The sequence below is a fragment of the Cricetulus griseus genome (assembly GCF_003668045.3).
Source record: "Cricetulus griseus strain 17A/GY chromosome 1 unlocalized genomic scaffold, alternate assembly CriGri-PICRH-1.0 chr1_0, whole genome shotgun sequence".
Classification (NCBI taxonomy): Eukaryota; Metazoa; Chordata; class Mammalia; order Rodentia; family Cricetidae; genus Cricetulus; species Cricetulus griseus.
The window spans coordinates 151,603,756-151,617,070 of NW_023276806.1; positions in this window are offsets into that span (position 1 = coordinate 151,603,756).

The window sequence follows — 13,315 nt, forward strand, 5'->3', positions numbered from 1 at the left end:
CGCCCTGGTCCCTACCTGTACCCCCTTTCTCTGCTTCCTGCCATGCAAAGATGAACCACTTTCCTCTCTCACACACTCTCAAGTCCGTGAGACTTCCTCACAATCTGCCTGGAAACACAGAGCCAAGCAACCATGATGGGAACCTCTGAAACCATACACCCAAATAAGGCTTTTCCTGCTAAGCTGTTGTTGCCTGATTCTCCACTCAGCCATGGAAAACTATCAGGCCTCCCTCAGCCTGTCTCTGTGCAGCCATCCACGGCCCAGTCTGCTCCATTGTGATCTCTTCAAAAGCAGAAGCCCATTCTTTTTCAGAAATGGGAAAGTGAGAAGATAGCTGGGGGTGGGGTGTTACTAAAGAATTTCCAAACGTCCCTGGAACAGTGGGTGGTCCTCCCACCCCACACCTAGTCCCTGCCTTTCTGTCCCTGAGCAGTCTTGACATGATATCTTGAAGATCACCAGAAACTGTCTTGTAGATCATACATGAAGCCTTATCTTTTCCTGGTTACGCTTTTATTTCGGAGGTCACCAAAGCACGGCTGCAGGAGACTCACAGCACTGGGGAGCCCTCCTCTGTGTGCACAGTAGCAGCTCTCAGCCCACACGTGAGGGCCACTTAGTCAAAGATCAGGTTTCCTTCTGAGGCCAAGACTTCAATAGCTCACCAGGCAGTGAGCTGAAAACGCTCCTCTGGCTTCAAATTCAAACAGTGAGGGATCTCAAAGAGCAGGAAATAGAAACCAACTCCCAATGCCACCCTTTCCCTGTTGTTGAATGATGCTTGTGAAATCCTTCCAACTTGCCCTGTGAAGGAAAGGGAGCTCTCTGCAGTGGGTTACACTAGAGTCTGCCTCTAGGGGAGCTGTAAAGGGGTTTGGTCGGTTATTTCAGGTAGAAAATCATCTTCCGGTTGAAAATCATCTTCTAGCTGAAGGCTTTACAGGCCCATCTCTCTGAAGATCAGTGTAGTTGTTTGTGACCAAGAAGAACTATTTTATTAATTAAACTTAAAGCCACATAAGTGATGATTCTAATATGCTCAGGGACTTAAGCCAAATTTAAAAAAAAAAAAAAAAAAAAAAAAGCAGACCGTGAGTCCAAACAAGTAACCAAATGTTTAACATGAGCCGTACTATGAGTCTTCACAATCGGGTCTCAGAGCTGGAGTGGCGGTGCACACCTTTAATCCCAGCACTTGGGGAGACAGGCAGACAGATCTCTCTGAGATCTCTGTGAGGCTAGCCTGGTCTACTTAGTAAGTTCCAGGCTAGCCAGGACTACACAGTGAGATCCTGTCTCAAAAATCAAATCATATTTCAGGGTAATAAAGGTGAGAGTAGCCCTGGGTCAAGAGAGATGCAGCAGTCAGCTTCCTTTCTCAGATAGAGAGGGAGAAAAATGGCCCCAGAGAGTATATTGGAGCTCATGTTGTCGCAGAACTTCCCCCTGTACTGTGGTTAGACTTGGGGACAACCACATTTCTTACTCTTGGTAGGCTGGAGGGGTTATGGTTTAAAACCAAACTGTAGGCAGTGGGTAGGCTCTCCCCTGGAGAGTCCTGATCCTTATGCTTTTGGAGAACTGGCTGATTGGAAGTACATTCTGTATTTGGAGACAATCAGAGAGAGGAGCAGCTGGTAAAGCTGCAACATTAATTAGGAGACTTCCCACATCAAGTTCCGGCATCATCGTTTCATTATTTCAAGTTACACAAAATGGCTTTTGAGTTACACAACATGGTTCTCTAGCATCATCTAACTTCGATACCCAGGACCATCATGAACTTCACACCATGGTCCTCAGGCCACCCAACCTCACCCCAGCTTCACCTGGCTGTACTAAACACACAAAGCCAAGGGGTTTCCCTAGGCTGCCCCAGCAGGCTGTGTCCCAGAGCAGCTTCTCTGGGTAATTTAGGCTTTAGGAACTGAGGTACGTGGAACAGAGAGGTAGGTACTGCGGCAGAGCAGGCCTCCTGAAAGTTGTCCTGGAAAACAACATAGAAAGCGTGTGCTCAGTGATCAGAGAAGTCTTGAGCTGAGACAGAGAGCTGATGTCAGGAAGCATACGTCCCCGACAGCAGCAGCACAGATGACTAACTTCCAGGGGCCTTCCCTAGGATGAGACTACCAACAATTAGCCCTGGATCTTCAAATGTCTCACTCTTATTTCTCCCAGTCCTGCCCAAGGCTCAGGTATAGCCTTCAATGATCACACTTTGAAGAATACAAGAGAGGGTGGGGGCAGGAAGCAGAGGCAGCCTCCCCACCTCTGCTCTGCAGAACACAGGGGCGTCCAGACAACAGCCCTGCACTCTGTCACTCCCAAGAGACAAGTGTGACAGGGATCAGTGGAGGAAGATGGGGTGTTAACCATCACTTCTAAGCTGACAAGAGATGACCTTTCCCCTCCTTATACCCCATTGTCTTTCCCCGGATTCCCAGAAGGTGAGCGTTAAGGGAGAGAAAGCTGTCAACATGGTTTCCAAACTACAAGGAAAGTCTTGAATTTCTGGGGCTCTGTATCCCTTTGTTTGGTTAGTAGTGATGGTTTATTTGTTGATGCCCTGCTCTTACCAGGGCATCCTAAATGCTAGGTAAGTGTTCTCACTGAGCTGTGTCCCCAGGCCTATCTTGTAGCCTTAGATGGGTAGTAAATCACTGGCTTTCATGCAGTAAGTAAACACAAGCAATGGTCTGGGATGCGTCTGAGTCATTTGGGGAGCTTACTGGGTTTTGCTTTTAAAACACTGCAGATGTCAATGGAACTCTTCCACTGTTCTCTCTCCCCACCTCCATCTAGGCTTCACACCCCATACATCAATGACTCCACGTTCTTCCAGTCAACTTACTCACTCCCACTGCTGCTCATCTTAAAGTTCACTGCCAGGAGTTCCCAGGGCACCACTCTACACACACACGCGCGCGCGCGCACACACACACACACACACACAAGCATGCACGTACACGCGCACACACACACTCGCTTTCTCCTGACTTACCTAGAACTTTTCAGTTGTTAGCATTGGAAGTTCCATGTTTCAGGAAACGTCTTAGCCCAGGAGAAATAAGGACATGTTAACACACACACACTGAGCATGCTGTTCCCTCCCCGTCTACTCTTGTGCCCGTGGTGCTTCCCATGCAGTTACTCACCATAGCTAATGGATGCTGGAGGGAATGGACTAGCTCAGGACAAAGCTCATAGTTACCACTCTACTGTTCTACTGTTATAAAATGCAGTGGGGGGTGTTGTTTGGTTGGTTTTAGCATTCTTCACTTTATAAAGAAATGCTTCCAACTGGTATTCACAGCATTCTACAGGAAGAGCAGGCTCTGTGTCTTGTGAGGAGCCCCATCCCTGGGAAATCTTAGCAATGCATACAAGGCATGGGTACTGGGATGAGATGGGAATCCAGCCTGGGGTGCATGGTTCCAGGCCCTCCAGCCCCACCCCACAGATACTGGGGTGTGCAGTTCCAGGCCCCTCCAGCCCATCCCTTTCTATTTTGTCTCTCCTCTACTTAACTCTCTGTGTCCTCTAATTGGACAATCTAGTTTCCGCATCCTCTCTCAAGTCATCCCATCTACAAGAAACATTTCTAAACATTTCTTCTTGAGATTAGTGTCACACCGTGGAGGACAGAGGGCGCACTGATTCTTAAATTTTGTTCCTCAAATGCCACACAGCAGCACCATGTGTGTTTCGTGGGTAGGGGTTAATCTATGGCCCACCTGAATGCAGAGTAGCTGGAAGTTACCAAGTTACCACAGGTTTCCCAGAAGGGGATCAGAGCTGTCCAAGAACTGGAGAAATTGTTCAGTGGTTAAAACCATGATGAATGAACCAGGATGAATGACAGGATACTGATATTCAGAGAACCAATGATAAGGTTCCTCCAGGCAACACAGAGCCCATTGATAAGGTGGGCTCTGTCTGGGAGACCAGCACAGACACACATCTCGGCACCAGTACTGGGGAATCCTACCAGGGAGCAGTGATTTAAAATGCCTGGGCGTCCTTAGGAAGCCACATGGGATAACAGGACTATGTAAAGGCAGCTCAGGTGAACACAAACCTAAGTCCTGGTACAGGTGTGTCTCTGTCACTAACATACATGTCTAGCTTCATACATGTGCACATACATAAACACACAGAGTTGAAGGCAGGACTTAGCTGCTCCAGTTTTAGCTCTCAACTCAACTGAGGGACGCATTGCAGGAAGCCTCACTTCTTGAGAATTCAGTGGTCCAGAAACCCATCTGCCTGTGTGATTTAAAAACTGAAGTCTCTGGAATGGACCTGTTGGGAGCAGTCTGTGTTTATCTGGGAACCAGGTTCTGATAAGGCCTATAATATATCCAAATGATACTGCATGGCAAGGGTTGGCATCCACCATAAACACCCAATGGCATGTGTTGACAAGGCTGATATGGTGACTTAGATCACAGTGCCCGACACTGAACTTGACTGCACACAGAAGAAAACTGACTCCACCCTAAAGCCCCTGGCATCACCAGGCACACAGAACATAGGTCTGACCAGCCCTGAAGAAATGTCCACGTGCCGATTCATAGGATAGTATGGATTTAAAAGGTGGAAATTTTGCTCAAATTTAGAAATTGAATTATTTTCAAAAACATGACTGTTTCAGTGAATTAGATAGTCTTAACCCACTGTGCAGGTGTTGGAGAATTCACCCTCGGCTTAGCGATGCTGGGAGGTGATCGGAACTTTGAAAGGTTTAATTCAGTGAGTAGTCATAGGTCAAGGGGAGTGTGGCCTAAAGGGGATTGTGGGATCTGGGACTCATGTTTGTCCCTGCTTTCAGGCTGCTGCAAGGTGAGCAGCTTCCTCTACCATGCACGCCTAATCACAGCATGCTTCCTCAGCACCTGCCCAAAAGCAGCAGGGTCAACCCACCATGGGCTGAGTCCTCTTTAACTATGAAGCAAAGAAACCCTGCCCTGTTAGCAGTTGATTCACCTTAGTAACACAAAGCTGACTACCATAACTATTCTGTTTGCACAGAACTTGTCATTGTCACACACAGAATAGCATCAGGTGACTTCTAGCCCTAACATTCATAAAATCAGTGACCATCAAGTGATGGTGTCAAGAGGTCATTTTTATAGTAAATGAACAGACTTGTAGGTGTTCCAGTAACAAAAATTATTAATGATTTTAGTGGGCCAGAGTGAATTCCCATACCCACTGCCCTACTACGGGCCTTTGTAAGAGTCTTTGTTTTCACACACATGGACATTTGCTTCAGTCTGACATTATCTAGTCTTCATAACTGGTTCAGTTCCATTCCGGATCCCAGAAATTGGGATGTAGTTCAGTGGTGGAATACTTACCTGGCATATTCAGGGACCTGGGTTAAATCCCAGCACTTAAAACAAATTGAACCCGTTTTTTTCAATTGAGGGATTTACCTCAGACTGCAGAGATAATGAAGGCAGTAATTACTGCCATTGAATCATGGTCACCTCAGCTGTGGGTGGCAGAGTAACAAGGATGGTGGGATTTAGAGAAGAGCAGCATAACCCTCAGAGCACAGTCCTACCCTCATGGGGACATGTAATCTAGAGAATGTCACCTGTATTTCTTCATGGCCCCAAGCCATCTGATTCAACCACAATTAGAAGGTTACAGCTATCATGTCCAGATCTGGCTGCTTCTTTCTGCCCTTTCTGAAAGTCAAAGAGCTGTCCCATGCCCCAGTCTGGGCCCTGTTAGCCTGCAGCCACCATCCTTCCATGAGCTCGGCCTGCGGTCCCAATGCTCGGCTCCTCCATGCCTGACTTAAGGCAATGCAGAGCCATAAAGGGTCTCCAGCTGGACATCTTTTTCTGACACTGTTTCCTCATCCACAATGTGCAGGTCATCCCTTAAGGTTAGAAGAAACCTTTATGTAAGCACTTTGTGCGAGGCATGTCTTCTGGGGGAGGGGGAGAGGAGTCTTCAACTTCCTCTCCTCTCTCAAGATTGTGCTTTCCCGGAAGAACAAGCCTACCTCCCCACATACCATGAAGGAAATAGGTGTCACTCATTCTCGTATGGTCTTTAGATGTTGTGTCCTGTCGTGCACAGTGCCTACCCCACCTTCATGCACTAAGCCAATTTCCCCAGAACCTTCCAGAGAATCTAAGGGGACAAGGCTCTGCTTTCTCCCTGGCAGCCTGCAGAGGTCTCAGTATTCCCACCCCCTTTCCCCACTTCAGAGCAGAACAGTTGAACAGAATTTTCTAGGTGCTAAAATTGTTCTTCTTCTGTGTCATCAAGACGGAAGCCCATGGCTATACATTCTACTTGGCACTTGACTATTAATACAATTAATTAAGTGCCATTAATGGAGATTGTCATTAGTTTAAATTTTAATCACAACACATATCTATGGCTCATGAGTATTATAATGGACACAGCATGCCCAAGTAGGTGTATTCCTTCTTTCTACTCCCAACCATTACATCATGTGGGGTTGCGTAACCACTCACAGTGAGGACCAGCCCTACAGATAACTCAACACATACCCACTGGCTCATGGCTCATATGACTGCTCTTAATGCAATTGCCTCAACGCTGAGAAATCTACCTCCCAGGATACAACTCCTTTAGAGGTCACTGGAAGGTGAGGAAGAAGCAGACAAAGATCTAGCAGGGGGCCTGTTGCAGGCAGAGCTGAAAAGAGATGTATATAATTACACACTGAGCCGGAGAGGATTAGACCGCTGCAGAAGTGGATGTCAGGCAATACGATACTATACAGGTGTGAAAGTAGCATTTTTCCAGAGTTGGCCAACACTCCCTAAATCACAGCCTAAAAACTCAGTGGAATGAGGCAGGAGAGGAGAACTGAGGAGACCATCCAACAAGTGACACTTATAAATCTCAGGCCCACACACTATTCAAAAGGCTGGACCCTTTATCAAGAGATGTGTGGTTTCCGTAGAAATGAAATATTTCAGAAAATAAACTAGAAGGGTGGAGAGATTGATCAGTGGGTAAGAGCACTGAAGGCTCTTTTTTGTTTTTTAATTCTTCAAGTTTTCTCTCCCTCCACTCCTCTCAGCCCCTGCCCTACCTCCTTTTTCCCAGATCACTCCTCCATTTCCCTCAGGAAAGATCAGGCCTCCCAGGAATATGAACCAAAGACCACATAACAATTTACAATAAGACTAGGCACAAACCTTCATGTCAGGGTTGGGCGAGGCAATGCAGTAAGAGGAAAAGGGTCCCAAGAGCAGGCAAGAGAGTCACAGATTCTCCCCACTCCTGCTGTTAGGACTCCCACAAGAACATCAAGCTAGCCACCACAACATATAGCAGAGACCTAGCCCAGATCCACCAGTGCCCATGCTTGCTGCTTCCTTCTGTGAGCCCCTCTAGCCCTGCTCAGTCGATTCTGTGGGCTGTGTTCTCCTAGTGTCCCCATCTCCTCTGGCTCCTACAGTTCTTCCTCCCCATCTTCTGCTGAGTTCCCCCCGAGTTCCAGTAGAGTCTATGAAAGTTGCATTCACCTTTTGCCTCCTGCAGGTACGCTCTCTTTTTCTAGTAATGTGACAGTTTGGGATTATCAAAATCCCATCATAGGAATCCCAGGATGGAGTCGGGGTCCTATGAGCTAACATAGCCAAGTCAACGAACACCTCCAAATCCCCTAGCCCTGGTGACTGACTCAAGAGAAGCTGCAAGACCTCATGGACTCAGTGGGCCCCCAGGGGGTTCTGGGGAGGCTTTGCTGGGAAGATGAAACTTAGACAAGCAAACTTGAGTCTCTAATGGGGGGGGGTCCCAGGAAATGGAGCAACTGCAGTCTCCTCATCACCCTTAAAATCTGACAGTGGCAAACAGTGAGGTCATAATGAAGATGAAGAGGAGCTAGGATATGGCTGTAAAAATAAATAAAATTTAAAAGTGGAGAGGAAAAGAACAGATCCAAGTGGAACTTTTCAATCCTAAATCTACACATATGCCCACAATGGGAGCCTTTCCAATCACGTGAGCCAACAATTCTGTTTAAGATGAACTTTTTAGCATTTGCAGCTGCCTGACAGAGAAATGGTTCCCATTCTTCAGTGAAAGTAAATGGGCTTTGAGAAAAGAACAGGCCAGGGTGGTGTCCCTGTAATTAATCCTGGCTGCTTTTGAGGCTGTCACAAATATTACAAGTCCAAAATCCACCTGGGCCATACGGAGAGACACTGTCCAAAAATTAAAATTACCACTAGATTTGTAGCTCAGTGGAGAGCTGCTTGCCTGATGAGTCCTGGGTTCTCTAGAGGAAGAGAAAGGAGAGGAGAGAGAGGGGGAGGGAGGGACAAAGAGATGAAGGGAGGCAGGAAAAGGAGAATCCAAATTCATATATTAAGCAATACAGTGGCTTCTACGTTGCACCTGAGTGAACTGTCAATAAAAGATGAACTATCAACAATGTGGCAAATGTAAAATGATTAAGACACAGCAGATGGAGTGAGTGGCAAAGAGCAAGAGAGGTCCATGCTAGGATTCTTTCAGTGTAGCATATCACTGCAGGGCATGGCCAGTCAACTAGAATGGTGGAGTGAGATTCTCCAAATTCAGGGATTTCAACAGCTCTTCTCCTCTCAATTTCTCTCTGGATGGCTGGTCTTCAGTTACCATCTGCCTGTTTTCCCCTGGGGTTCTTCTCCAAGGCGCACCCAAAAAGAGCAAAGCTTGGAGACCTGCTTCCAACTGGGAGCATTCGTTTTCTCGGGCTCACCCTCAAGTGCACACGCGCTTTCTTACTGAAAATTCCTGATCTTTGTCTTGATCCTGCTTTATTGTACCCATCCCCATAAAGGTTCTGTCTTCCCTGCTGTCTACATGCTTCCAACATTGGGCCACTAAGTGCTTTTGAAGGCCTTGCTCTGGATGGCCCGGTTCCGTTGGATTACTGTGAGGACGCTGCCCCCTGCAGGCCATGGCCTCACACAGCTCTCTAAAAGAAGCCAGATGGCGTGTAGCGTGTAATAGCTATTATGTTGGACTCCTTTGGTTAAATTATCTCATTTCATTCCCACAGCAACCCACGAAGTTAAGGACTGTTATTATCTTCTCTTTCCGGAGGATAAATCTGAGCTCCAGCAAGGTTAGGTAACTTGCCCAAGATCCCACCACTAACAAGTGACAGAAACAGGCTTTGAACCCAGGCCATCTCTCTCCAGGACGCGCCTTAACAACACTGTGTTCTGCTGTCTCCCAATGGGAAGGCAGCTAACAATTCTTGAGCAGTTGCGCTGCGACAAGCATCTTCCATACATTCCCTCATTTAATCTGCCAGCTAAAGTAAATTAATTGGGAATGGTAAGCTAGTTGACTCACTTGTGGCCACGGGCCCCTTCTGGGTTAATCCACAGCACTGCCATTATCCCATTGTGTTTGTGCAGATGCCCAGATATCCCGGGAGAGCCTTGTAGGAGGGTGTGGTTGACCCACAGCCAGCTGCCACACCCTCAGAATCTCTGCAACATGTGCACCCACACTGTGCCTTTCCGGGGCTTCTCAACCAATGACTGAGCTTGAGTTTCTATGCCCAAAGGGAGGTCCTATATAGGGGTCTCTGCTTGGAGGCTCCAGGAGCTGGAGGGGCTCTCTCAAAACTGTATAGCAGCTCCCTTCTTTCCCTCACTGATGGCATCCCACAAATGCCTCTCTCCCCTTCATCTTTCACAGGCAATTTAGGTGTCTATCCAGGTGAAAGACACTGATGGTATGCTCGTGTTGCTTACATACAGAGTTCAGTCAAAAGCATCACCAACACTGGGGAGGGAAAACAGCAACAGAAGGCAGTAATGTGAAGGCAGGACTCAGATTTATAACTGTAAGTTCGGGACAGAGCACTGCATCTGCATGGCTCAGGAACTGATCCCCCATCCTCACTAACCAGGCACTGAGGTTTGAATGCCACTGGAAAACTCATGCAGGGAGGAATGGGCAGATAGCCTAGTCAGCAGAGTGTTCGACAGGCAAGCACTGGCAAGCACATACAATCCCGGTGCTGAGGGGCAGACACAGGCAGGCCTTAGGGCTCACTGGCCAGCTAGGCTAGCCTATTCCAAGCCAGTGAAACACTGTGTCTCAAAAAGAAAGTTAAGGACACCTATAGAACAAGACCTCCGGTTTACACACACACACACACACACACACACACACACACACACCTTACCCTGACATGTAATTGTCACCTTTAAGAGGGAACTTTTATAAGGTGATTAGGACCTCATGAACAGTAACACTTTAGAATACAAGTGGATTAGTAGTCACAGGAATGGGTCCCCTATCCCCAGTCCCCGCCCCTGCCCCACCCCCACCCCTGCCCCTCTCCTGCACATTCTCTACCATCTGAAGCTTTCTGCCTTGTTATTCTGCAGCACAGAGACACAGTGGATGCCAGCACCGAGCTCTTGGATTTCCCAGCCTCCAGAGCTGTGAACCAACAGACCTGCTCTTTATAAATGCCCAGCCTGAGGTTTTCTGTTACAGCAACACAAAACCAAGTCCCCTGGTTTGCATCTCTATAAAACATCAGTAGAGTCCTATATTCTCATCACACATGGCATGTTTCATGGCTAAGAAAGATCTGAAGTTGGGCTCAGATCTTGGCTGGGTAAGTTTGAGCAAGGGATGCAGCTTTGCTGCACACGGACGCACGTCTCATGGTGCTGCGGTAGCAAGAGTGACTCCCATGAGAAGAGTGTGCTGGCAGTGTGACATGCATGGCCACTTATCACCAGAGTCTCTGGAAAGAATAAGGAAAGAATGCCCATGGGAGGAGCTTCATAAGGAATGGTAGCCAGGCAGAGGTCGGGTGCTGCTGTTCTCACATCTGTCACAGAGTGAATGGATGAGGGGCCTAGATTCCAAAGACAGAGGAGATTTAGCAGAACCAGGAGAGGAATCACACCTAGGAAAGGCTGAGGTAGAAGTGAGGTGAGGTGGGGTGAGGTGGAGGTGATGTGGAGGTGGGGTGAGTTGGGGTGGGGTGAGTTGGAGGTGAGGTGGGGTGAGGTGAGGTAGAGGTGAGGTAAGGTGGAGGTGAGGTGAGGTGAGGTGGGGTGAGGTGAGGTAGGGTGAGGTGAGGTGAGGTGAGTTGAGGTGAGGTGAGGTGGGGTGAGGTGAAGGGGAGGGGAGGGGAGGGGAGGGGAGGGGAGGGAAGGTGGTCCAGGTATACAGACAGCAGGGGTCAGAAGCCTCTTTTAAAGCTAACCTCTGGGAGCCTGCTCCCTCCCTCTGCAGGAGGATGAGTGACTCTGATGAAGACCAGGAATGTGTTGGTGAAAGGATAGTGCATGAGGAAGGGACCCCAGGGAGTTTAGAGGGGAGGTTAAATTTTTCCTTCCTTCCTTCCTTCCTTCCTCTCTCTATTCATTCATTCATTCATTCATTCATTCATTCATTCATTCCTGTGTACATGTGTGAAAGAAAGAATGTGGGCGCACATGTGCCACTGTGCGTGCATAGTGGTCAGAGGACAGTTTCCAGAAGTTGCTTCTCTTGTCCACCTTGTTGAGGCAGGGGGGTCTCCTGTACTTGCCAAGCTGGCCTGGGAGCTTCTGGAAGATTCTTCTGTCTTTGCTCCCTGTCTTGCTAAGTGCTGAGATTATAGATGCACTCTGACATATCTATCTGTGTGTGTGTGTGTGTGTGTGTGTGTGTGTGTGTGTGTGTGTGTGTGTAGACTGTAGAAATCATACTCAGATCAGGCTTGTGTGGCGCATGCTCTTACCCACTAAGCCATCTTGCTAGCCCTTTAACAAGGAGTTTACAGTCACACTAGGAAACAAGACACATACACACCAGCAGGCACAGCAGAAGACATTCATCATTCATCCGGGTGGGTGCTGTGGAAAGCAAGGAGAGTGACATGTGACTGCAAAGCCCCGAGTGCAGTCTCCCAGGATGGACTAGGGTGTAGAGGTGACAAGATCCCTTAGACAAGAGAGGAAAGGGACTCATCCCAGGCCAGGGACAGCACAGGGCAGGAGGTGGTATAGTCACAACCAAAGGTTCTTCATCTATGCAGAGCACTTAGCACACACTGAGAACATTTTCCCCGACCACGGCTGAAGTGAAACTCACCCCATCACCCTTCCCCACCAAGCTGAATGGGACCAATGACTCCTGCACAGCTGGGACGGAATCAAGTAACAAATATGTGGCATTGGTGCTCTAGTACCAGGACTCGGGAAGGCAGTCTCTCCCACTAAGCCCTCACACAGCATCTTCCACACCTCCCTGCACAGACCTACACTCCCCGCCACATATTCACACTCCCCGCCACATATTCACACTCCCTGCCACATATTCACACTCCCCGCCACATAGACACACTCCCCGCCACATAGACACACTCCCCACCACATATTCACACTCCCCGCCACATATTCACACTCCCCACCACATAGACACACTCCCCACCACATATTCACACTCCCCACCACATATTCACACTCCCCACCACATATTCACACTCCCCGCCACATATTCACACTCCCTGCCACATAGACACACTCCTCCCCACCACATATACATGCTCTAGTGTGACCACTCCCCTCTTTTCCTCCGGCTTTGGGCTCCTTGAAGCAATCTCTGCACTGGGGAGACCCTTGTACACAGGAAGTACAAATAAACTACCAATAAAGAACTGAATGACATTGATTTGAATGACTTCCAGGGACTTGGTGAAATTCTGTTCCCTTATCCACAATTCCCATGTTGTGGGTCCAGGACATCTAAGAGGGACACAGCACCGAATAGACAATAGAAACACCCCTTGTAGATTCACACTGTGGCCAGGTCAAATGTTTGGCACCTGGCTCACTCACAGGCCTGAGATGAGGCTTAAATGAAGGTAAAATTGGTGTCTCAACCACCCTGAGCACCACTAAGCACAAACATGAGACATTGCTTAAGTTCATTAAATATACAGAGGATACATTTTCTCCCCTTGAAAGCCAGCCAGAGTGGGGAACTGTGGTTAGCCTCATGGGGCTGGTAAAAAGTAAAATAAAGACAAGAAAATTAGCAACAAACACAAGAGATTTTGTCCCCAGTTTGAAAAAGTTCTTAGTGAATTCTAACTTCCTGTTGTTACTGATCATAGAGTCGGCTGGAGCTTGATCGAAGGTACCTTCTCAATGGTGATTGACCCTTCCTGAGGTGGTCTCTTACCCCAGAAGATACCAATGAAGCTCACAACAAAACAAACCCACACTCTGGATATTTTCCTTTCTGCCTCTCTGCCATATTGTGAGCCATGGAGAGAAACCCCAGATTAGATATTGGT